At 36.0% G+C, this 23,349-nt stretch overlaps 1 protein-coding gene across 8 annotated transcripts in view; it reads right to left on the bottom strand.

Moving 5' to 3' along the window:
* The window catches only part of TENM4 (teneurin transmembrane protein 4), a 1,584,659-nt gene that overhangs the window by 982,390 nt on the left and 578,920 nt on the right, over positions 1–23,349 (bottom strand). The window contains exon 1 of one of the 8 annotated variants that reach the window (XM_074303957.1): positions 3,411–4,190. The exons of the other annotated variants lie outside the window; for them this stretch is intronic. The gene's annotated coding sequence lies outside the window, so the exon portion shown is untranslated. Of the gene's footprint in view, positions 1–3,410; positions 4,191–23,349 lie in introns of those variants that run through there. 8 annotated transcript variants of the gene reach the window in all.

Raw genomic sequence — 23,349 nt, 5'->3', positions numbered from 1 at the left:
AACTTTAGTTATATAGTCTGCAAAATGGGGATAATAATACTCGAGCTACTTCTCAGCAATCCAATGATCAGAGACACATCCAAAGGTCTTATGATTAAAAAAAAAATACCATTCACAACCAGAGAAAAAAACTGTTTAGTCTGTATGCAGATGGAAGTCTACTATTTTCACTTTTTTTTCATATTTTTTTTGTTCTGTCTCTTCTTTCATAATATGATTCATATAGAAATATGTTTATCATGACTGTGCATATATAACCTTTATCAAATTGATTGCTATCTTGAGGAGGAAAAATTTGGAACTCAAAATCTTATAAAAATGAATTTTGAAAACTATCTTCATATGTAAGTGGAAAAAATAAAGTAGTAAAAAGTACTACTTGATCTACCTATCTCTTAGGAATGTTGTGAAGTAAAGTAGAAAGTGCTTTATAACCATAAAGTACTTAAATAATTTATTAGTCAGCTATCTTAGCACAGCTTCTGGAACATAGTAGGCATTATGTGCTGGGTTCAAATACTGGTTCTGCTAGTATTATTTTGATGTCTTTTGGTTAGCCATTTAACCTCAATGAGTCTTGGTTTCATTAACTCAGTTTCTACAATTGAGAGGGTTGAACTGGATGAGCCGTATATTTTTTCCAAATCTGTGATCCTATGAGATAATCAAGAGAGAGGCAAGCTCCTAGGAGAAATCATTTCCAGAGATAGGCAAAGTAGAGATGGATCCAGGGAAGAGTAGTTTGCAAAGTGACAGACAATCTGATTTACTGGGCACCTTCTCCAGAGGTGGACAATAGGTAGAGTATATATCAGACTTAGGGGAAGTCACTTAATCTCTCTCTATTTAAGTTTTCTCAACTGTAAAATGGGAATACTAATAGCACCTACATTTCAGGGGTGTTATAAGGATAAGCTTATATAATAATTTAGCACAATGTTTGACACATAGTAGATACTTTAAAATACTTTTTTCCTCCATTACTTCTTTCTACCACTTAACCTCATCCCTATCCTATTCTTGAAATTTGTTATAAACTTGGGATTTAGGCATAGATTAGGGTTTGTATGTTTAAAAAAAAAACAACTGGTTTCTGAGGGGGAAAATAAAGCAGGGTCATCATTCTCATTAGCTATGATTTCTCTCAGATTAAAAGAAGCATGTTTGTTAAAAGTGTTGTGAACCTAATAGTATTCCTTTACTGGTCCCTAAAAAGTCAGCACTGATACATTTAGAGATTCTGCAAAAGGTCTTTGTATGAACTCCCATAGTGTCAAATATAAAGGCATATTTCTGACCCAAGCCAACTTTTCCTCCTATTGCTCTTTAGCAAAACCTTCCCTTAGTCAAGTCAGTCTAGTTTAATCATCATCTCTTAAATATGCACAAGCCTTAATGACCCTAACATGTCCTAGTAAGAGCCCTGTTCTTAACATCATGACACCTAACTTGAGTCCTGATTCTACCAATTACTTCATGACAACTTACTTTGTGGCAAATCAATTCACTGATCTGATTCTTATTTTCTTCATCTGTAGAATGGTGAAAAAAAGGACCCAACACCAACGATCTCAGAGGTTTGTCATGAGGATTGAACCAAAAAATATTTTAAAACAGTATACAACAGGGAGTTCCCTCTCCAAAAAACCAAACAAACAACTACAACAAAACCCCAAACCAAAAACAAAAAAACCAAACAAAACAAAATTCAAACCAACTTTACTTAGACTTTTGGAACACTTTTGTTAAATGTGAATGATTGTCCAGGGGCAGCTAGGTGGTGCAGTGGATAGAGCACCAGCCTTAAATTCAGGAGGACCCGAGTTCAAATCTGGTCTCAGACACTTAACACTTCCTAGCTGTGTGATCCTGGGCAAGTCACTTCACCCCAGCCTCAGGAAAAAAAAAAAAAGTGAATGGTTGTCTTTTAGACTGCTATTCACCCAGACAGAAATAGCCTATTCTATCTTACTCATCTGTCCAAGTCTTAATTGGAATCATCTTAGTTCCATGTTTTCCATAAATCCATCTCTGAGCATTTAGAAATCACACATTGTTATAGAGGCAAGGGACTTTAGACATAATAATCACCTTCCAGATTAGTAAACTGAGGCACAAAAGGATAGTGACTTACTTCAAGGTCATGGGTTTCTTGACTTGTAAGATCAAGGCCAATCTAGTCTAGACTATTGTCTTTCTTCTTACTGACTGACTACTACTCATTTTTGATCTGTATTGCATCAGGATTTTTATTGTGTAAGTCTTGACTTCCATATTAAGCCATAAATTCCTTACATTGTTAGATCCTTTCTAAACTCTGTTACCCAGAATTGAACATGATTCTTCCAATAAAGTCTGACCAGGTCAAAGCAGAGTAGTATTTTATACTTCCTTATCCTGAAAGCTAAACCTTATTTGATTCAGACTAAGATTACATTAGCTTTTTTTTTTCTTTTTTACCTCAATGACTCATACTGGGCTAGAAATATACTAAAATCTAAGAATTGTAAGGAATCAGAAACAATAAAACTCAATGACCACTATAAAATAAACTCCTAAACACAACTTACATGAGGAAGTATTCTGTATTTGAGAAGAATTTCTGGGAAAGCTAGAAAGCAGTTTAGAAGAAATCAGGTTTAGATAGACATATGGTACACATGAAAATTATGCTGCCTGAATATAAAAGGTCATATCATAAAAAAAATCTAGCAAAGGTTCATAGCAGATCTTTTTCACAGACCCATAGGATGGGGAGAGAATATTTCATAATCTAACTGGTAATAGAGTAATCACAATGAAATAGATAATTTTGATTAAATGACAAAAATGAATTTTTGCTTTGTTTTGTTTACAAACAAAATCAACAAAATAAGCTAAAAAGGGAAATTGATGATTGGGGAAAATATTTACATCAAATATATCTGATTAGAATCAGATATCAAATAGATATAGGGAGCTAAAACAAATATATAACCCAAAAGCTACTCTTCAGAGGATATATTAAAATAATAGGAAGAAATAGATTCTCAAAAGAATCACAAACTATTAACAATTGTATGAAAGTTTGTTTCAAATTATTAAAAGATAAATTCAAATAAAAGCAAGTCTGAGATTTCATTTCATACCCAGCAAATAGACAAATATAAAATAGAATAAAAATAGTCAATGATGGAGGGGCCTTGGAATAATAGGTAGAATAATACATTATTTATTGATGCAGATATGAATTTGTCCAAACAACTGGGAAAGCAATCTAGAATTATGCTAAACTAAAGACAAAAATGGCCATATTCTATGATTCAAATATCTCCGTTACTAGACATAAATCTCAAAGAAGCCACAGGAAGAAAGCAAAATGCCTCTCTCATATATCCCAAATATTTATACTTGTGCTTATTTGTCCTTACCAAGAAGTGGAAATGAAGAAGATGTCCATGAAATGGCTGTAGGTAAAACAAATCATGGTACCTGAAAGTAATGGAATATTGGTGCAATATAAGAAATAATGAATAGGAAGAATTCAGGAAAAAAATGAGATTTCTAAGAACTAATGGACAGGGAAGAAAGCTGAGCTAATACACACAATGACATCACTAATGTAAATAGAAAAAACAGTTTTAAAATCTACAAAACTAAATTCTGTGTGTATGTCAAAATCTAGAATTGAGGGAAATATTAGAATATGTTGCTCCCTGCTCTCTGTGCAGGTGTCAGAGACCATAGGTGCATAATACTGCATACAATCATGTGGGTTCCTTTCCTTTTTGCATTTTTGATACAAGAAATGGATTTTTGGGTAGGAGATAGGAAAGGCATAGATTTGGAAATGAAGGAAATGTAACATGTATCAAAGTCAACAATCATTTATTAAATATCTACTTCATGCCAGATATTATACTAAAAGGATGCAAGATATGGTTTATAGAGACTGGGTTGGGAATCAGGAAGATCTGAGTTCAAATACTACCTCATACAGCCTTCTTTCTGTCTCAGGTTCTTCATATATAAAATATTTATTATAACAACTGTATCTAGCTCATATTGTTTTGTGAGGATCAGATGAGATAATGTCTGTATTTTGCAAAAACCTTATACATTCATTCTATTAATGTGTAATATTGCAAATATCATGGTGTAAATCCCATAGATTTGTATATATTGCATAAAAACAAAAATATCTTTAAAAATGAAACCAAACATAACTAAGATTCTCGCGCACACACACACACACACACACACACACACACACACGAACTGCTTTTTATTCAACAGAGGAACAAGTACCAGAAGACTATTTGAGATGAAAAATCCCATGAGAACCTGACCCAATCGAGTGACATCCACATTTCTCACCCAATCCCCTGGGGAGTTTCTGACAAGCAAGTTCTAATATATACAGTCAGAGGGTATCTACAGACTCCTCAGAATGGCTGGGGGGTGTTAGAGGTAAGACACCATAACACCCTAAGTCTTAGTTTGCATTTATTTTCTCAATAAAACCTAATATTAGCGAATAACTTCATGAAAAGCATGATTCTTGCATTTAATTAAGACCCTAACACTCTAACTTCACTTCTCAGAGATTCTAGCTAAGCAGTATTTTTTTAACACCCTAATTGATATAACTACCAGGATCCAAAGTAAGAGGGTCTATAATGCAGAAGACAATAAAAATCCCCCAAAATGAAGTGGCAAAGTAGATTGGTTGAAAAAAAAAATCTGTGGTTCTCAGCATGAGGGGCAGACAGTCTTTCTAAACTGCTCAGATCAGACCACATCCTGAAACACTGTATTAGCTTTGCGACCCATATTTTAGGAAGGACCTAAGACACAGCTGATGGAATGCTGGGCTAGGATTCAAAAAGGTCTGAGTTCAAATTCTGTCTCAGATATTATCTATGTGGCACTATCAGATATAATCTATTTCTGAGATATCCTTTAGGATATCTACTTAAACAGATCCTATCTAGGTCTAGATTAATGGGAAGAGTAAATGTCCTGAAGCACCCTCATGTATTCCAATTCACCAAAATTCTAATTATGGAAAATATGGTAACTGTTTCCAAGACAGTGTGAATTTGAATACTGCAATCATTTAAAAGAATTCATTATTCACACTAATCTTGAACTAGCTAGAGTTGGAAACTTTGATGTGAGGAGAGAGTTTTCAAACAGGAGTTTCTTTCTCTTTCTTCCCAGACAAAATCACAGATCTTTCTTGTATTGATAAGCTGGAGGGTGAACAATAGTTCAGGCTGGAGAAGAAAAGATTGAGGGGCAATGAAAGAGCTACTTTACATCTACCTTCATGTATTTGGAAGGCTAAACTGTGAAAAAGGTATTAGACTTGTTCTGCTTGCCCCCAGAAGACATCTAGGTGGCACAGTGGGCATAGTGCAGGACATGGAATTAGGGAGACATCTTCCAGAGTTCACATTTGACTACAGATATTTTCTAGCTCTGTGACCCTGGACAGACCACTTAACTTGTTTGCTTCAGTTTCCTCACCTACAAAATGAGCTGTCACAAAGAGTCCAACAGAAATATCTGAATAAGAGAACTAGGAACCAAGGGTAGAAATTATAGCCATTGATATTTCAGCTTGACATTAAGGAAAGCCATCTTAACAATTAAAACTATGCGACTATCTCAGAAAGGAGTGTGCTCCCCTTCCCTAAAGATCTTTTTTTAAAAATCCTTTTATCATTAGTGACAACAAGATGGCAAAACAAACAATGTATTGGATTTATGGTCAGGAAGACCTGTATTCATATCTAGCCTCAGCTGTATGACCCTGGACAAAGGATTTAACTATTCTTAGCCTTAGCTTTGTCATCTGTAAAATGGGGATAATCACACTACCTATTTCTTAGGATTAAATGAGAATATATTTGTAAACTGCTTTAGGAATCTTGAAGTGCTATATAAGTTCTAGGTATAGTGATTCTATTATTATGATTATGAACTTATCAATCTTCAATCAACATTGTAATATTCAAAGAAAAAAGAGAATTACATACAAAACTGTAAGCTTACTATAGTTTTTTGAATGCATATTACATTTCAAATAAATGTTTTATAAGAAATGATGATTAGGATGCTCTCAGAAAAACCCAGAACCCCTTAATGAACTCAAGCAATGTAAAATGTACTGGGAACAAAGTAAAACTAATGCAATGATCACTATTCTCAGCACAAAAATCTAAGATTACTCTGAAGGACTTATCATAAAAAATGTCATCCATACCCAGAGAAAAAAACTGAATGTGTCTGAATATACTTGAAGAGTACTTTTTCTTAAACTTTATTTTTCTTGAGGGTTTTTTTTTGGGGGGGGAGGATCAATGTTTTCTTTTGCAACATGAGTTTTATGTAAATGTTTTGCATAATTTCACATGCCTTCTCAGTGGAGGGCAACGATGGAGAGAATCTGGAACTCAAAGTTTTAAAAACAAATATAAAAATTGCTTTCCATGTAACTGAGGAAACTAAAAAAAGAAATTAAAAGAAATTTTCAATAAAGTAGGAATGACATTGCTCATTTGTTTCCTATGCTGGACTTTTAAATTTTTTCTATATAATGTGTTATGTCTTATGGATGTTATTTTGCTTTCTTTTTATTTTTGCCTGTCAAAATAAACTTTCTTGTAAAAATACAAGTATAAGTACAAGAAGTGAGATAGATCAAGGCTGCAGTTATCAACAAGTTTAGGTAGCCTAAGTTTTCCTGACTTGTAGTCACCATGGCCTTTCCCTTATTCTTTTCGACACACAATTTGCTCCTTCTAAGATATACTCCAAGGAAGTAAAATATATTAAGAAAAGTCTCATAGACACTAAAATATTTATGGCAACACTTCTTTTGAGAGGGGAAGAAATAGCTCCTTGGGGCTTCTTGGGGTTAAGTGATCTGGTTAGTTTACATAGCCAGCACATTTTAGAATCTGGATTTTAATCCAGATCTTATTGATTTCACAGCTAGTTCTCTATCTACTAGATCAGAGGTGTGAAACATGAGGCTCATTGTTGCTTCTAACACTGACAAGAATGAACCACAGTAAAATGTAATTGGAAAATATTACAAAATAAAAATACAACAGAGTATAGATAATGTTAAAATGTAGTTTTCTAAATCAATATGCAGGCTGCAGGGATCCTGGTGTATGATTTAGTGGTCCTGTTTCCACTTGAGTTTATACCACTAAACCATAGTAGGTCAGTGACTACTTTAGCAGACTGGCACATCAGAAGAAATGCTATAAATAATCAGCAAGACTTTAGGTTTAGTCCAAAGTCTCTCACTGAGTTGTGGAGGGACACTGACTTCCTCATAAAACATTAGGACTGGATGAGAGATGAGAGATCTTTAAGGGGAATGCATTCTTTTTAATGGAAGAGAAAATAAATTCTCAGAAGTAAAGCAACCAGTTGAAAAGAACAGAGTGAATACATAGCCCACATGACATAAATACCCAGGCCTCTCAGCTCCTGATGGAGGTCTCTTATTGCATCCTATGTTGCCTCTTTGGCCTGTGACATTTTGATCCCATGAGCTTGAGACTGCCCATAGACAACCTCATTGAATGGCTTTCTTCCTTTTCAAAGGTTGGAGCTGTTTCCAACAGGCCTCTCTGGCCCCCAACAAATGGTCACTTGACAGACAGCTCACCTGAAGCCCCGAGCTCTGGAATAATTTTGTTCAATGCACCAAATGCCCTGGCTGCAGGAAATTGCCTCTCCTCCTCTGATGCTAAGTGATTAGCTTTCTATCTTCATTAAATGTGTGCCAGTCGAAGCCTCGAAGACATTTTATCTTGTTTTAAAATGTGAACTTTGGTGGATCCTTGAAATGCCCTCGAGGATGCCATGAGATGAGGAAAAGTCAGCTGATTCTCCCCCCAGCCCCCTGCCCTGATTAAATCAATTAGTGGTAGCACGCATCCACTGTTGTCTTGTTAGCTTTATTGAGTGAAACTTAAACTGGGCTTCTGCATTCAACAAGGGTTTTGGAACTGGGTGGGGAAAGTTGTTGCTTAGAAGTTACTGTGCTTCTGGGTAACAGGAACAGGGTGATAGAGGAGGAAGGAAAGAGAAGGGCTAAGGGCGGAAGGGAAGGAGCACAAGCAGGCTAGAGCAAAAAAAGAGACTGGGACATGGCGAAAGCAGAAACCTGGATCCAAATTTTACTTTTTATCTATTAAGTTGAAATCCTAAATCATGTAATTATGAATTTTGATTTAAAATATTAATTTTATCTTCAAAATAAAGGGGAAAATGACATGTGTCATAGACTCATCCATCCAGAACTGGAAGGAAACTAAGAGGCAAACTGGAACAAATTCTTCATTTTAAAAATCACTTATGTTCATCGTGATTTACCTCCCACAAAGCTGGATACTTGCAGAACAGATACTGTGATTCTGAATTCAGCCTTCTTTTCAATGCATCAAGGCTATTTCACATATTGCTGACAAATTCAAATGAACATGCATAGTGCCCCTTTTTAAGCCTTAAAATTATCAAAATGTCTATTCTTCGTGCCTCAGTTTCTTCCTCTGCAAAAGAAGGGAGGTGAACTACTGCATTTAGACCTGGAAGTGATTTTGCTAATCTATCCAACATCCTAACAACAAGATTGGCATTTAAACTGAGTATTTGAAGTCTAAACATGGGACTTCCTTTCCCCTCTTCCCTAACAATAATGTGATTTTTAAAGTCACTACAAACTCTTCTGATTCTATATTTCAAGGTTCCTTCCTATTCTTCTATTTTCTTTGCTTGCTCTGACATTCTATGTTTTTAAGTCCCTCCTTGCTTTAAAGTTTATGCTCTAAAATCCACCCCCCACCCCGTCATTCAATATTCTAAAGTCCCTGCTTGCTCTGACATTCTTGCTTTAAAGTCCTTCTCTGCTCCAACATTCTATAGTCTAAAATATCCCACCTCTGCTCTGACATTCTATGCTTTTTTAAAGCCCTTGCTTGCTCTGACATTTAATATTCTAAAGTCCCCTTCTGCTCTGAATTTCTACCTTCTAAGGTTTCTTCCTAATTTATCATAAGTTCTAAGGCCTCTCACCAAATTTCTATGTATTATGGTCTCTTCTCTCTTTCATTTTTGAAATGAAAAAAAAATTCATTCCTGACTTTTAACATTATGTGTTCTTAAGTCTCTCACCCTCTAATGTTTTATATACCAAGGTCTCTTTTAGGTCTGTCATAATGATCCAAGGCCCCTCCCTCCTCAATCCCTTATGTTCTACCATCCCTTCCAGTTCTAAGGATCAATGTTCCTGGATCCTAGCATTCTATCTTTTTAAAGGCTCTCTCAGTTCTGACATTCATCCTCTAATTCTGTGATTGTGTAAGCAAGAAATTAATGACAACCAAACTCAGTTGGGATCCCTTTGCCAGTTATTATAAAGGGACAGTATTTGGCTTTTAAAGAAACATCCCTGTCTCACCTAAATAAAACCTTTCCATAATGAGAGACTGCTGTGTATCTGAGGCCCTGAGAGCTTCACTGAGCTTTGGAAAAGAGGATAGAAAGAACTTTCCATTTGAGGAACAGATGTGAATATAATAAGATATTCCTGTTTGCATTTAAGAGCAAAGAAACAACCCAGAGGCAAACACCAGCCCTTCTCAGCCTGACATGTTTTAATTTGTAAATTTGGTTTTGTCTGCCACTGTCTTGGATGCTTCCTACCAGCTGAAAGGCTTATTAATCCTAAATCTTTTAATCTCTCTGGGACTCAGTTTCCTCTTCTATTAAATAAGAAGATTAGAGTGGATGGCCAGGAAACTTGACTGTTCTAACTAGCTTGCAGTATCTGCTATAGCAATAGAGGCTGCTGGCTTGGTCACGGTGCCCTGCTGTGTCTCACAGATGTCTGAGCAAAGGTGACCAAACCAAGTGCAGGTGACTCTCTTCTGGAACACAGAAATCAAAATGCATCAGAGGCCTAGAGGTGAGAGCTGCCCATCAGAGAGCCAATGCTGGAAAGGATAAGATGTCATTTAGTGTGGGATTGCTTGACTTTTTGGGGAGTGTGGGGGTCATGGACTTCTATGGAAGTCTAGGGATGCTAGAGATCTGTCTGAAACATGTTTCTACAAATATGAAATACCAATAACTGCAAAGGAAACCAATTATACTAAATGCATTATTGTGCTTTTTTTTTTAAACCAAGTTCATGGAGTCTGTATTACTAACTCCAGCTTTGTCTAGTCCATTTCCTTTACCTTATAGAGGAAGAAAATCAGAAATACTTGATCAAGACAAACTTGTAGTAAATAGGAGTATCTAAGCCATCAGATTTCAATCCAATGCTCTTTATACTAATTGGTAAAGACAAATACTTTGGCATAGTATAAAACCCGCTAGATTTGAACTCTGGGTTCCAATCTTGCTTCTGACCCTCAGGAGCTATGGGATGCTACAATTCTCATTCTCCCTCAGCCTTGCTGCATTTATAAAAAGAAGAAAAAAATATTTGCCATTGCTATCCCATGGGGAAAATGCTGAATCTAGATTATAGTCAGGAAGAACTGACTATGTTTTTAAAGTCACTACAAACTCTTCTAATTCTATATTTCAATGTTCCTTCTTATTCTTCTATTGTATGTTCTTAAGTCTTTGCTTGCTCTGACATTCTATGCTTTTAAATCCCTCCCTACTTTAAATTTTATGCTCTAAAATCCGCCCCTTGTCATTCAATATTTTAAAGTGCTGGGAAGAACTGGGTTCCAATATTTCCTCAGATCCACACAAAAGCTTTGTGTCCACAGACAAGTCAACATCTCTCTGCCAACATCTCCTAAAAACTTAGGTTATAGACTGATGACATCAAGGTTGTTGTGAGACTTAAATGAGATCATGCATGAAAAGAGCCTGCAAACTTGAGCCAGTTACATCAACATTGGCTGGTATTCAAGTTCTCTTGACTTTCAGTAGAGTAGTTTTGTCAACGTATCAAGCTTCCCTGTCTAATGCTTGATGAACACTGATTATTTTTGGAAAGCCCCATCTGAGAAGTTCTGTAGGGAAAAAAATTCTCACTCTATTCATTTACCAATTCAGCAAAAATGCCTTCAGGACAAAATGAATTCAATCTAATATTTAAGGGCCCTATTTTCTTCAAGGAAGCACTGATTTGTAGGATATGGGGAAGGAGAATAGGATTTTTTTCAAGAGCAAAATAATTTGGTTCCTTCCCCTCTTCACACTTTTATATTAAGAACCCTAGAAGAGAATCCAATCTTCAAAAAGCTAATAATTTAATCCACATTTTTCTTCTCTTCCCTCATGAAGAAAATAGATTCATTTTCTTTGTTAAATGGGAGTGTTAATGTCTCTAATAATTATTTTACAGTGTTGTTATAAAGAGAGAGAATTATAAAACTTGAAGTTAGTATGTCTTAGAACCACTAGTTGTACTGAAGAAGATGATGATGATGATCTTTTAAATAAAATTGTTTAGTGTATTAGTGATTTGCAAAATGATCAGAAGTCATTCTAATGAATAAAGAAGTGCTTTCTTTAGAAGAATGAAAGGAAACACATTACAATATACCCTTTGAATGAAATGTAAGAAAAATGTAGCATATTTCTAAAGTTTTAGGGCAGTTTTAAGCCTGGCAATGATAATAATAATAAATATTTATTATATCACTTATATGGCTTTGCACTGTAAATAATGGCTTTGCACTGTAAATAATTGCTTTACAATTATTATGAAAACAGAGGCTAAATGACTTGACTAAGGTCATGGCTAGTCACTGTGAGAGTCAATTTAAACCCAGTTTTGTGTTGCCCTTGATAGTCATTTAGAGAAAAAAAAAACCCAATAACATATGTTTGCATTGTATAGTACTGAATCTGAAAATCATAGGGCCATTATTCTAGGTCAAGAAGACACTTCAGAAATCAATGAGCCCAATCTCCTTATTTTATAGGTGGGGACCCTGATGTCCAGAAGATTAAGCAAATCTCACTACAAATGACACTTGGATTCTCTGTGATTCAACTGAATCAATTTGATGAAACAAGCATAAAATAAACACCTACTATGTGTAAAGGACTATGCTAGCCTCTGGAAATGTAAAGGTAAAAATAAGACCATGTTTTCCATCAAGAGGCTCATATTTTACTGTGAAGTAGGAGGGAAGTTACATGGAGACTTGTTATTTCACAGGTACTCAATAACTTTGTTGAATAAATTAATGACTAGAGCAAATATTCTATCAGAGACAATCCACCATTCTGTTGCATCTATAAATGCTAATAGCCCATTTTCATATTATATATCCTGATGGAACCTGGTTTTATTAGTAGATAAGCTGCTCTCCCAAGCCCAAATGGGTATACTGTCCTGTAAGTTCTTATAATCACTGAATAAATAGAAAAAATTATAAAATATAATCATAACTCAAACATACCTCAAAGAGTAGAAAATACTTTCCTTACAATAAGCCACAAAAAAGGTTATTACCCGCATTTACAGAGGGAGAAAATGAGCCTGATTGAAGAATCACTTGCCCCAGACAGAAGTCTTCTAAGATTCTCAGTCAATATTCAAGTCTGTATCTTGTCTCATGTTCTTTTTACTCTGCTATGATGCTTTTCTTAGAAGATCAGAGCTAGGCTAGATCACAGGGAATATCTAGTCCATTGGTTCTTAATCTTTTTTGGATTATGAACCTCTTTGGCTGTCTGAAAAGGTCAATGAACTCTTTCTCATAATTAGATTTTTAAATGAAAAATAAAACATACAGGATCACAATATAAACCAATTATATTAAAATAAAAATATATATTTTCCCATTCATAATCAGAGAACCACTTAAGACTATCTCCCTTGGGTGTCATGAATCCTGGTTAAGAACCCTAAATCTTATCCAATGACATCATTTTAAAGTTGCTGAAATTGTGATCCAGAAGGGAAATGACTTTGCTAAACTCACAGAAATACAAAGGTGTCATAGCTGGAAAGGACCTTAGAGGGCATTTAGTCCAAACTTCTCATTTTGCAGATCAGGAAACTAAGTCTAATTGACTTGCCCAGGTTTGCTTAGGTATTAAGTGGCAGAGGCAGAATTTGAACTTGGGTCTTTTGATGCTAAATCCAATTTTCTTCCCATTGTATCACAATAAACCATAGTCACTTGCCTTAGGCAGTTAGCGGCAGACTTAATATCAAGGTCAATGGACTATTGATTGGTGACATACAACATCTATCTTTCCTAAACATCTCCACCAACCGCCAATTCAATCTCTGTAGTACAGTTTGAACATACCTGGCTAGAAGCTGCTCATGGCCCATTTGATGAGACAATTCCAACTCCTCAAGGTTAAAATTTACCTTCTGCTATTCAATAAAGACAAACAAGCAAAAAGGATTTTGGTTCTCCCATTCAGTTTGCCCAGGACTCTGCATCATTTACTTCATGCTCACATTTGGCAAAACTATGAGCTTTTCTTTCTATCAGAACAACTCAACATCACATGGGCGCAGTTACCTTTGCATGATGCAACTCACATAAAATACCAGGCTAGCACTCTTCATTGCTAGGGAAAGGTTAGTGAGTAATGCAGCCGAAGTCAGACTCCTTGTTGAGTCTGAGACTGGGCTTGTATGGCTTTTGGAATGTTATCAATAAGAGGGGACAATACCCTGACTTTCCCTTCCTCTAGAGGTCTAGGGCTAACCTCACTTGGAGGTTTTCTGCAATCAACTGCAAATGTCCGTATTTGTTAATAAAAAGAGCCCTGTCCTTGGTAGCCAGCTGATCGTAGGACTGACTATAAGGCGGTAAGTCACTTTGTCTCCTGGATGTCAATTTTGTCCTTTGGAAAATGAAGGGATTGGATGAAGATAATTTCTAAAGGTTTGGGGTTTTTTATTCCCTGATTCAAACATTCTATTGTTGTAAACTTCCTTCCAGCTCTTAACTCCGTGTGTTCTAAGTTCCTTCCAGCTCTTACAATATGTGTTTTAAACACCCTTTTACGAATGTTCTATATTCTAGAGTCCCTTCTAACTCTGACATTTTGTGCTTTGAGGTCTTTTCATCTCTATCATTCTACCTTTGGAGGTCTTTTTTAATTCTGACATTCTCTCTTTTAGCTCTTATATCATCTGTTCTATGCTCTCATACCCTGAGCTCCAAATCTAATATTCTTTGATTTCGAGTGAACTTACCTTTTCATCCAGAGGGCAAAAAGGAAGAAGATCTGTGATTTGGAGCCCCTCAAAAATGCATATCTGCACATCTCTCCCTTTACATTTTAATGCAAATAAACAGCCCACTGCAAGTAGAACAGCTTAATGATTTTCCCCACAATGTAATCTAGTTTATAGATCTGTATAAAGGTTTTATGGCAACGCTGTTGATTATGCCGTGTCCCAAATGATTTATCAGAGAAGCTGATGTAAAAGACCAGCAAGAAAATGCTGGGGGAGTTAACTACCTAATTCTTCCTTGGAAATAACTAAACAGACATAGCCCTGAGGAAACTTGAAATCCGTCTGGAACTGCAAACAACTTGTAATTTGTTTGCCTTTGATGACTTTCCCCACGCTCAGGTAGCAGCAATAAATTCAGCATTTGTGACAGGCAGAAGACAGACGGAAATTCACTGTTCCCATTATGGTCCCTTTAATCACTTGCAGGCAGCGTGTACAGTGTGTGCAAGCGGGCTTCCCCATGATCCCCAGGTGCCGCAGGTGGTCAAGGAGAGACTGGGATATGGCCTTCTTTTGCAGAGGTTTCTTTCTTTCTTTCTATTTTTTCTGGGGCTATCAAACTGTACTATGGATTTATCAAATTGGTTAACTAAAGGGAGGAGGAAAATTCTAAGGAAGGGAGTCCCTTATCTTGGCATCTGGTCATGAGAGGAACAATCAGTACTGGTTAAGGTGCATACCCTGAGCCCTCTTTGAGGGTGGTTACTGCCTGGAAGTAACAGAGAGCTCATTAGAATCCCAGATCCCTCTGAGATGCTTCCACAGCATAGATCCCCAAAGACAAGGCACAAGGTCAGGAGAAAACTCTTCAGAGTTGGACTAGTCAATCTCCAAGGAGCATCTTATCTCTATGACAGATTATTCTGTGTTCTAATATTAATGTTATATAAAGCGCCTTTCTATTCTAACATTTAATTTTCTTAGACCCCTTTTATAATGTTAATATTCTGTCTTTTCATATTCTATGTTCTTAAGTCACTTCCAGAAAAATCAGATTCTAAGGACTGGAATGGACCTCATAGCTCATGTACCCTAATCCATAAGTAAACAGAAATATCCTTTCCAGCGATTCTGGCAAGCATTTATTTACTTAAATACTCCTTAATGCTGCTCACTAATTAGAAATGTTAACTAAGACAAGGTCAAAAACAGACTCTTGGGATACTCCACTAGTGGCTTTTCATTGGGTTCACATGTGATCTATTAATGAAATAATCGGGATCCAGTCAGTCTTCAATTAACTCAAGCAGCTAATCATTTAGCTCCTGCCATCTGTTTATGAACATAGCAGAATTTTTTTTTAATTTTCTCAAAAATTTTAAAATTAAAAAAGTGTTTTAAAGCCTCCTTTGAAATCTAGACGTACAGTCTTTAGTGTTTTCCAGATTCATCCGTTTTAAAAATCTGTCATAAAGTAGAATACGTTTAGTCTCATATGACCTATTTTGGGTGAGTCCATAGTGGCTCTAGATGATCATTACTTTCCTATTACTTTTCTATCCATAGAGACATTCATTTACTAAAACATTCTAGACTTTTGCCAGGAATTGAAGGCGAATTTCAATATATGTGGGATCACAGGTAGTGGTATGCTGGTGAATGTTTAACAACTGACTCTCTGAAAAAGAAATGTATTCACTATACACTTTTAAATTTAATCTGCATTGTTGACATCTCATCATCTCACATCTAGACAATCAAAAGAACAGTAAATCAAGCATCTATTTGTAGCATTTGCTGATTTCGAAGGTATACATGTTCACTGAAAATTTAATAATTAGGGAAGAAAAAAAATAAAATGTACACAGCAAAGATGGAGAGAAAAAAACATAAAAATAAAAAGTGCTCAGTAAAGAACAAAAGAAAACTCAGAAGAAAGCACAAAAAAACAGAATGGTTTGTAAATTATGAATAGTATTTATTCATACATTTTTTAAAAAGTAAACAGTGTGAAATGGAGATTCACAGTTTCATATTTAATTCTTTTTTGTGCTTTTTGTATTTTTTATATTTAAGTGAATGAATGAAAATTTGAATAGATTTAAAAAAAATAATGGTCAGGTCTCACTAACTTGTATGAGTGGATTCCAGGTTCTTAATAAGTTGTCGTCATCACCATCACCATTATCATCACCATCATCATCATAGCACTTAGTTTTATTTGTATGTGTACATATATTGTATTTCTGTGGGTCTGTTGTCTAAGTGTATATGTAACCCCATTTGATCTTCCCAATGATCCAATGAAGTAGACAATATTAGTATTCCCATTTTACATACAAGAAAATAGAGTCTAAGAGAAGTCAAGTAGCTTGCCCAAGATCACAGAGCTACTAAGTGTCCAAGGCATGATTTGAAAACATTCCATTCACCGAACCCCATAGTTATCTCTGGGTCTTGATTTAGAAACTATTAAAAGGGAATTTAGTGGCCACGCCTGTCATTTTATAGATGGGGAAAATGGAGCCCAGAAGATCTAAGCAGATTGGCCAACGTCACATAAATAATAAGTGAAAGAAGATTTGAATCTTTGAATGTCTGAAACTAGCTTTAAATAAGTACATGTGACCTACAAAGTGAATCTTGCTAATGTTCACATCTTCATATGCTTAAAAAAGTCTTAATCATTATTAAGTACATGATGATTTGCAAATCACATTTTTGTTGAAAAGTTTTTTTTGTTTTTTGTTTTTTTTTCCCAGAAGAAGTCATAAGAATCAAGGAGAAGATAAAGTAGAATGTGTATACATTCAATTTTTCAACATGATAGAACTTTGCTCAGAAACCTTCCCTTATTCTCTTTAGTCTATTAAAAAGTTCAAATGCCCAAGTTTGGTTTTCAAAATTGTACCATAACCTGACTCCAGCTTCCATTTGCTGGGCTTATATCACAGTATTCCTTATTCATGACCAACCAAATTGGTCCCTTTGTCATATTCTAGTTGCTTTCTCAGATATCTCTGACTAGAACACTCTGCTGCTATATTCCACCATTTAAAATCTTATCCTTTCCGCATTTGCTATCTCTGGTCAAAAGCCATTTGTCTTTCGTTTGAATTCTCTGAAACATAGGCTTGAATCTCGCACAAACTTTTACCTACTCTACTTTCTAGTCTAGTTCTTTTTGTGCATTCTTAGCTTCCTTGGCCCCAATAAGATGGCTCTGAATTCCTTAAGAACAGTAACTTTGTCATATTTCCCACTGAATCCCTTACAATGTAAGATGAACCCTTGCACACAATAGATAACCAATAAATGTTGGTGGAACTGAATTGAAAAGTTTATAATCCTGTAATGACAGAGGAAGATTAAATAATCCTATTTTTCCCCTTCACTGCTTGCCAATCAATAGCCAAATAGTTACCAAGCATAAGTAATAAGAATAAGAATAACTCATATCTCTTTAGTGCCATAAAGCTTATACTATATTGTACTATATATCCAATACTCTATCACTATACTAATCCAATAAGGTAGAATGTGCAAATACTATTTTCCCTAATTAGAAGCATCTAGGTGACCCAATGGATGGAGAGGTAGGCCTGAAGTCAGGAAGACCCTTCCTGAATTCAAATCTGGCCTTAGACACTTACTTCCTGGATATGTGACCCTGTTTGCCCCAGTTTCCCCATGTGTAAAATGAGCCGGGAAAATAAATGGCAAATCACCCCAGTATTTTTGACAATAAAATCTCAAATGGGATCACTGAGAGCTGATCACAACTGAAAAAGTACTAAACTGAACTTGGTGATATTAGAGAAATCATAGAGAACAACTGATTATCACTGTTGGAAGCATCTTAGGGATCAATCATTGAAGCCAATCCTTAAATGAAAACAGGAATTTCTTATATATATCCTTGAATATTTGCCAACTATTTTCTATTTTGAGACCCAAACCACTAGGAACTATATCCCTCCTAAGATGGCTCATTCCATTCTGGGAAAAGCTTTGACTGATACTTTTTTTTTTTCTCAAAAGGAGTTGAATTTTACCTCTCTATAATTTCCCCTACTTCTCCAAGTTCTGCTGAAGCAGAATAAGCCTAATTCTTCATCCAAATGACAGCCTTTAAATTTCTTGAAAATAGCGATCATTTACTCCAGAATCTTCTCTCTTATAGGCTAAACATCCACATTTCCTTTGATCCTCTACACAGATCCCAGGTTCCAGGTGAGCCTGGTTACTCCCTTTTGGAAACTCTAAAGTTTATCAGTACCACTACTAAAATATGATGCTTAGTACTCAACACAATACAAAAGTGTTGAGATTTTAGGGATAAGTACCTTATACTTCAGATGGTACCTAAGAGAGGATACAGTAAGACTCTCACCTTTTTTTTTTTGAATAATCCTTTTGTATCCAAAGATCACATTAGGTTTCAGTCCACTAAAATCCCCAAATCCACTCTGACTGCTTAATAAAGGTTTAGTTCATGCTACACTTCTTATTCAATAGTTTAAAATTCTATATTCTAAGGCCTTTTCTAGCTTCTAGCATACTATAGTTATGTAATCATATAGTTTATACCTTTTATTTGTCCTTCCTTCTTAGTATTAGCTTTTTTTAGCCCCTTTAATTTAAACTCTTTGGGTCCTATTGACTGCTGAAGATGCCTTGCTAAGTTAACTATAAGTCATATTTGAGGCTAAAATCTTGGCAGATTGGTCTCTTCTACTTGGGCTGCTCTTTATGATCCTGTAGACTCAAGAAGCCAACAAACTGATGAGCAGCCATCATCCTTAGTTTCTGAAGCCAATTCTAAACTCACCTGCCAATCTAGATCTTCTCTGACTCAGCAGAAGGCGGATCAATTTTGCTGTTTTTCAGAACATAATGGTAGAAAGTCCCTGGTCATGTGTTCAGTCTAAAAGGTTACAGTTATACACTAACTCTCTCCTTCTTGCCCAAATGTGGCACCAGTCTCTTTCAGGAGATAAGATCAAATATAATAAAAGAAACTTAAAAAGAGCTCAGAACTGGAATCTTTCCTTTTCCTCGTTCTGGGGAAATTGAAACAGAGACATCTGAGAAAGCACAGCATTAAAGACTATGTATTTACTTTGCACAGTTGACAATAAATATGTTTTTTTCAGGAAAGAAAAATTTGCTGGAACAAGAAGACCTTTCTGCCTATCACCGGAGAAAAGCCTGTTTGTGTGGGTAGCACAATGGGGAATGTGTTCCTCCCATGCAGAGACTGTGAAATGGAATTTGTTTTTCTGACCCCTGTTAGCTTGGTTAACGTATTTGTTTCCCAACTGATGGAAACTTATCTCTCTTGATAGAGGGCCTCAAGTGAGTCCATTAGTGTGAAGGGGGCCTGTGTAGGAGATGTTGTTATCCTATGGGACTAGATCCAAAACATGCTACAGAGGCTTCTACACAACAATAACAACAACAATAATAACAACAACAAATGATGTAAGAATATCTAGGATTTATATGACATGTTAAACTTTACAAAATGCATTTCAAATACTGCCTCATTTTATCTTTACAACAACCCTGGGATAGAAGGGCTATTATGATCCCATCTTACAAGTGAGGAAACTGAGGCTGGGGCAATTTAAGTGCGTTGTCCAGGATTGTGCAGCACGTCTGAGGATTTGAATTCAGATCTTCCTGAGCTCCAGGAACTCAGTTAAAGGAACTGGACTTCAAGTCCAGTATTTACCATCTGGTTACCTTTTTCTATTCCTGTTTATTTCTATTTTATTTTTTTTTTCCCTGAGGCTGGGGTTAAGTGACTTGCCCAGGGTCACACAGCTAGGAAGTGTTAGGTGTCTGAGCCCAGATTTGAACTCGGGTCCTCCTGAATTCAAAGCTGGTGCTCTATCCACTGCGCCACCTAGCTGCCCCTTGTTTCTTCCCTGATTGGACACCAGCAAAGTAAGATACAAGGACCGGACCTTTAGTCCACAACCCTGTCAGCTATGACTGGACCACAAGACTCCCACCTTCTTGATAGGTACAGATTCCATCTCAGTTTTCCTGAAACTGTTATACCATAGATCTTTCCTAATCCATAGATCATCCCATACCTTGTGAACTTTGAGCTTTAGTCAATTTCTTAAGAATATTAATTCGTAGAGAAGGTACCAATTTTTCTGTTTAGTGTCACCATCCCTTAGTCCAGATTTCCTTTATCTCTATTGGGAGTCCACTCACCTCCCAATCTCTATTCCTTCCCTTCCTTCACCTGCCATATTCAAGTTATTTTCATATTTTTTTTCATTTCTGCCTTCAAAACATCTTTCAAATATGTAATCTTTTCTCTACCTACATCATTTTACTTCACTTACTTCAAACTCACAACACCTTGGACCTCAGTTATGGAAAGAACCTTCTAACTGGTCCTTTCTTCAAATCTTTCCCTAGCCCAGTGCGTTCTTCATTCAGTTGGCAAGGTGATTTTTCTATAGGATAGTCCTAAGCACCCCCTTGCTCAATAAATTCAAGTGACTTTAATTGTTATCTCCAAGATCAAATATAAATGTCTTAGTTTGATTTTTAAAGCTCTTCATAACCTGTCCCATTCCCACATTTCAAGTCTTACATTTTATCTCCCTAAGAGATTATTTTACAGAGAAGTCATACAAGACATTCGCACAGAGTCAGAAGAAGTGATATAAGGACATTCTCAAGGCTCTCTGAAGAACTCGGGAATCGAGTGACATGGGAAACACTTGCAAAGGATCACCCAGCATGGCATGACCACATCTGTGTTCTATGAATGAAGCAGAATTTCAGTAGCTCAAAAGATATGTGAAACATGCATATAAAGAGCCATCTCCACTCCAATTGTTCACATAAACTATTTGTGTCTGACTTGTGGTAGAGCCTTTCAAGCTCATTTTGGTCTTATCAGCCATCAGGCTGACACGACACATCTTAACTCCAATATAGTACTGTCATTTTGGTCCTCTTTAAGAGTGAAAGGCAACAACCACTTACCTATCCATCTGATTCATATACTCTAGGATCCCAATACAACGATCTGCTTGCATTTCACTGAACAGTCCTGTCTCTGTCTTTGTACTAGTTGTCTCCCATTTCTAGAATGCTCTTTCTCCTCACCTCCATCTCTTGCTTCCCTTGGTTTCCTTTGAGGCTCAACTCAAGTTCTATCTACTTTAGAAATTTTTTCATCAGTAAAAAAGGAGAAAGGATTCACATGTGCAAAAATGTTTGTAACAGCCCTTTTGTAGTGGCAAGAAGAGACTTACTTGAGTGGATGCCCATCCCCCCCATTGGGGAATGGCTGAATAAGTTATGGTACATGAATATCACTGCTCTATAAGAAACGATCAGCAGGATGATTTCAGAAAGACCAAGAGAGACTTACATGAACTGATGCTAAGTGAAGTGAGCAGAACATTCTGATGGACTTGGCTCTCTTCAACAGCAAAGTGATTCAGGACAGTTCCAATGGTTTTGTGATGGAGAGTCATCTGCACCCAGAGAGAGGGCTGAGTGTGGATCACAACATAATATTTTCACTCTTTTGTTGTTTTGTGCTTGAATTTTGTTTTCTTTCTCATTTTTTTTGATCTGATTTTTCTTGTGTAGCATGATAATTGTGGAAATATGTAGAGAAGAATTGCACATGTTTAGCAGATATTGGATTGCTTGCTATGTAGGAAAGGAGGTAGGGGGAAGGAAGAAATAAATATGGAACACAAACTTTTGCAAGAATGTTGAAAACTAGCTACGCATATGTTTTGAAAATAAAAAGCTTAAAAAAAGAAAAGAAAAGAAAACTTCCTCAGGCCCTTCAGCTGAGATAAGCTTCCATCCACATATATATCTTGACACTACCTAATTATTACATGTTGTCTGTAGAATGTGAGATCTTTCATTAGAGACCAATTTTGCCTTATTTGTACCCATAGCACTTAGTATGTTGTATTAGCACATAGCAGATGATTAAGAAATGCTTACTGATTGATCACAGGAAATTTCCTCTCTCAAGAGCTCCCTGTATCAATGAAATCACAGGTCCAGTTCCCATCCCTTCTACTTCAGTCCAATCTTCTCTTAAAGTAAAATCAGTCTTTTTAAAGTGAAGTTAAAGTTTTTTTAAGTTCTTAAAGTTTCTAACTCTTTCTGATCCCATTTCAGTTTTCTTGGAAGAGAGAATGGAGTGTATGACATTTCCTTCTCCAGATCATTTTACAGATGATAAAACTAAAGCAAATAGATTTAGGTAACTTGTTCAGATTCACATAGCTAGTATGTGTCTGAGGCTCGATTTGAACTAAAAAAAAATCAGTTTTCCTGGTTCTAGCAAAAAAATATATTCACTGCATTACCTAGCTACCCAAGGAAAATCATGTTATTTCCCTATTCAATAAACTCTAGTGGCTTCTTATTACCTCCAAGAAAAAAAAATTCTCTGTATGGTTTTTAATGTTCTTCATAACCTGATCTTTCCTACTTTTCCATCTTCTTAACCCCTTATTTTGACCTCCATGCTACTCCTCACCCATGACATTCCATCATCCCACTCTGGCCATTTTCTCCAGCTATGATCCATATGTGGATCATCTCCATCTTCTCAGTTCCCTAAATGCCTTTATTCCATTATTTCTATTTTATTTGTACATATTTGTTTTTACATGGTTTCCTCTTTAAGACCATGAGTTCCTCAAGAGTAAAGCTTGTTTTTGCCTTTCTTTGTACCAAAGTACTTGGCACAGTGCCTCACACAGAGTAAGAATGAAAAAAAAAATCTTACTGAATGAATGACTTACCTTATGGGCATATATTCACACTACAGTGTCTCCTGAAGTATTTTTTTAGTCTATTTACTTTAGGAGGAGAAGAAGGGATATGGTTTTCTCTGTGATGCCCCCCTTCTCTTCTTCTTTTATTGTTCATTTATTCTCTGTGACAAATTTCTTCCTGTCTTAAATGGAACTGAGGTAGGACACAATCACTTGGCCACCTCAGAAGAGCCTTAAAAATTGCGGAGGTGTGCTATGATAAACAATTATTAATTAGAATAAAATTCTATTACAAATGACTTTGATAAACCAAGAATTTTGTTGCAGACAATATGCTTTGTAGCATAGATCTAGCATTCAATACCCAAT

Source organism: Sminthopsis crassicaudata, chromosome 3, assembly GCF_048593235.1.
Source record: "Sminthopsis crassicaudata isolate SCR6 chromosome 3, ASM4859323v1, whole genome shotgun sequence".
Taxonomy (NCBI): domain Eukaryota; kingdom Metazoa; phylum Chordata; class Mammalia; order Dasyuromorphia; family Dasyuridae; genus Sminthopsis; species Sminthopsis crassicaudata.
This window is presented reverse-complemented; position numbering and strand designations above follow the sequence as displayed.